Consider the following 4,528-nt stretch of genomic DNA (forward strand, 5'->3'; position numbering starts at 1 on the left):
CTTAGTCATAACTTTACAGGAACGTATCGTAACGCTATCGTTCTATCAATCTATCATAATCCTCCCTTTCTACCCATAACCTAATCGTATTGTTTTATGAATTCATCGTAACCATATCGTTTTTATCAATCTGTCATACCCATAGCACTTCGATACGAAACCAAACCATAACGTTTCATGAACATGTCTTACTTCTATCGTTACATTACGTTTAGTGAATCCTTTTCGTATTTTATCTCAAATATACCATTGAACACATGGTACCGTAAGTATTATCATACAATTCACATATTATAACATATCATAAGCATATCGATTCACAAATATTTCACACATATCAATATATATGACACTTGCAAAACTACGGGCACAGTCAACATCAAATATAACCATACGGATCGTAAGGCCACCTACCTGATTAGCTTAGGCTAGTGTCCCCAATTTATCCTTAAGAAAGTTTGATTTGTCCTTTGTATTAAAGTCAACCTATATGAACATGACATCAATTTCAATCATTTCTCTAAATTGTATGATGCTCTAGTGTTAGATTTCATGGGAATATTGCATGAGTAAAGTCTTGAAATGTCTATATATCAAAACTGTTTAACACTTTCCAAATGAGTGTTAGATTTCATGGGAATTGTATGATGCTCTACTAAATAATTGGTTATGAGAGGATATGAGATATAACTTAAGGTTAAATCTCTTTCCGTATGAGAATAACTCATTCTCATGTCCATCTTTACTACCGTGTACTAAATTAAGGATTTTATTTCTCTTTGGTCATAGCCTTCCTTAAAGCACAAATTTGAAGTGGTAGTCAATTATAATATTTGACGTGCTAGTTTTCAAACTACTTTAAATGGGGGTAAAGAAAGCATGAGAATAACTTAGTGTCACTAATCTGACACGTGTTGGGCATGTACTAAATACATGTTAATACAATGGATACATTACAAATTTATAATCCATCCTATCAGACACTTGACTTTGAATATATTTTGAGAGTGAAACGTACATTAACCTTTTTTTTTTAAGTATACAAATATATAAACTTATTTATATGAATTTATTTCTAATATAAAATTGATAAATTTTTTGAAATAATTCTTTTTAATTAATGTATCATTGTCACATCGGTGTCCTAGTTTTTTAAGAATGACATGTTACTGTTAGGAACAGAAAAAGAAAACCGGAAAGATAAAAAGAATTGGAGAAATCTCTCATCCAATTCAACTATGACTAAATCAAATCTAATTCAAATAACTAGATCAAATCTAATCCAAATAACTCAATCAAATCTAATCGTCGCTGTTGCCCAGCTTCACTGAATCTCTGAAACTTCCATCAAAATCTGCAAAATATTCCTTCTTCCCACACATATGATTGCTACATCCCGAGTCAAGGAACCACATATCTTCTATATTGGCCTTATTCATATTCACGTAAGCCATCAGTGACATCTCTTCTTGACTCTCTGCATAGTTTGTCTCCTTCTGCTTGCTTTGACATTTCCATTGAAAATGTCCTAGCTTGTGACAGTTATAACACTCCACTGTGGCCTTGTTGAAGGTTTGTCTGCCTCGTCTGGTATTGCTTTGACATTCCCATTGAAAATGTCCTAGCTTGTGACAGTTATAGCACTCCACTATGGCCTTCTTGAAGGTTTGTCTACCTCGTCCCCTTCCTCTGCCTCTAAAGCTTCCACAACCTTGACTCCTTCCTCTAGCAGACTGCACAAGTGGACTCTCCATCGACATACTTTTATTATGACACACGTAGAAGATTGCTGCTTCTAGTTTTAACTAGTTTAGGGCATGGGTCTGATACCAAAATGTTAGGAACAGAAAAAGAAAACTGGAAAGAGCATGGCTCTGATACCAAAATGTTAGTAACAGAAAAAGAAAACTCGAAAGATCAGAAGAACTGGAAGAAATCTCTCATCCAATTGAAGAATGACTAAATCAAATCTAATTCAAATAACTAGATCAAATCTAATCCAAATAACTCAATCAAATCTAATCCTAACAGTTACCATATCTATTTAGTATCATATTTATGTCTCGTATCTATATCTCATTTTTATTTTTGTGACTCTGAGATATTTTTCTTTTATAAATAGATATCTTCACGAAAATCAGTTTAATTTATGTTGAGATGGAGAATAAAAATTGACACTTAATAACGTTGATACTTGGGACTTTGATTCCTCTTAGTGTGAAGCTTGCATCTTGCAATTACTTGGGAAGAAGATGTGTTTCACTTAAAATTCACTCCAGAGAAAATAATCAAATACTTGTGTAGAGGATGTGTTTCACTTAAAATTCACTCAAGAGAAAATAATCAAATACTTGGGGAGAGGATAACTTTCAAAAATAATGATTTTTACATGTAAAGGAAACCATAAACAAACCAACCATAAACAAACCATATAATCAAATACTTGGGTAGAGGATAACTTTCAAAAATAATGATTTTTACATGTAAAGCAAACCATAAAATAATAACAAATATTTCTCTTTTTTGGAGATGCAGGGTATCTATTCCTGTACCTCTCCCATGCAAAGCGAGCACTCTACCATCTGAGGTACATCCCAATGATTTTTACATCATAAACCCTAAATATCCCATCATCAATAATAGTGAAAATAAAAAATATCAAAATATTAATAACAAAGAGTTTGGTTTGTTGATGCGGGCATTGATAATTGTGAAAATGAAAAAATATAATAACAAATTAAATACTTTCTTTTGGAGATGGGGTTATCAATCCCTGTACAACTCGCATGCAAAGCGAGCGCTCTACCATCTAAGCTACATCTCCACAATTTTTACGTCACAAAACCCTAAACGTCTCATCATGAATAATAGTGAAAATGAAAAAATATCGCTACTCATTATGTCATAAATAAGGAAATATTGAATAGAAATAAAATAGTAATAACAAATAGTTTCTTTTGGAGATGCGAGGTATCGATTCCCGTATTTCTCGCATGCTACATTCTAACGATTTTACATCAAAAAACTCTAAACTTCCCGTCATCAATGATATTGAAAATGAAAAACTATCCCCGCTCATTATGTCGTAAATAAAGGAAAAAATTAAAAGAACTAATATATTTAGTAATCGTTTCCTTTGTTGATGCATGGTATCGATCCCAATACTACTCACATTTGATGCAAACGCTCTACCATCTAAGCTATATCCTCAAGATTCTTATGTCACAAAATCCTAAACATCTCGTCATCAATAATAGTGAAAATAAAAAAAAATAACGCTATTTATTATGTCATAAATAAGAAAAAATTGAATAGAAATAAAATAGTAATAACGAATAGTTTCTTTTGGAGATATGGGGTTTTGATCCGATCCCCGTACCTCTCGCATGCTAAGCAAGCAATCTACTATCTAAACTACATTCCCACAATACTTATATCAGAAAACCCTAAATGTCCCGTCATCAATTCTAGTGAAAATGAAAAAATATCTCCGCTAATTATGTCATAAATAAGGAAAGGTTGAATAGAAGTAAAATATTAATAACAAATAGTTTCTTTTGGAGATGGGGATATCCCTTTGCCTCTTGCATGCTAAATGAGCTCTACTATCTAAGCTACATCCCCACAATTGTTGCATCATAAAACCCTAAATTTCCCATCATAAGCTACATCCCCACAATTGTTGCATCATAAAACCCTCAAATTCCCATCATCAATAATAGTGAAAATGAAGAAAATCTAGAGATGCAGGGTATCAATCCCCATACCTCTCACATGCAAAGCGAGTGCTCTACCATCTAAGCTATATCCCCACAATTCTTATGTCACAAAGTCCTAAACATCTCGTCATCAATAATAGTGAAAATGAAAAACTATCCCGCCTCATTATGTCCTAAATAAGAAAAAATTGAAAAGAAATAATATATTTAGTAATCGATTCAATTGGAGATGCAAGGTATTGATCCCCGTACTTTCCACATGGGAAATGAACTCTCTACCATTTGAACTACATCCCTACGATTCTTATATCAGAAAACCCTAAACATCCCTTCATCAATAATTGTGAAAATAAAAAAGTATCTCTGCATATTATGTCATAAATAAGGAAATATTGAATAGAAATAAAATATTAATAATAAATAGTTTCTTTTGGAGATGCGAGGTATCAATCCTCGTACCTCTCGTATGCTAAGCCGTACCTCTCGCATGCTAAGCGAAGCTACATCCCCACAATTCTTGCATCACAAAACCGTAAATTTTTCATCATCAATAATAGTGAAAATGAAGAAATATCGCTACTCAACATGTCATGAATAAGGAAAAATTGAAAAGAAATAATTTTTAATAATATATTTAATAATAGATAGTTTTATTTTGGAGATGCGTGGTATCTATCCCCGTACCTCTCGCATGCAAAGCAAGCGGTCTACCATTTGAGCTACATCCCCACGATTCTCACGTCACAAAATCCTAAACGTCTCGTCATCAATAATAGTGATATGAAAAACTATCCCTGCTCATTATGTCG

This window comes from Cucurbita pepo, chromosome 10, assembly GCF_057944985.1.
Source record: "Cucurbita pepo subsp. pepo isolate OVF chromosome 10, ASM5794498v1, whole genome shotgun sequence".
In the NCBI taxonomy this organism is placed as follows: domain Eukaryota; kingdom Viridiplantae; phylum Streptophyta; class Magnoliopsida; order Cucurbitales; family Cucurbitaceae; genus Cucurbita; species Cucurbita pepo.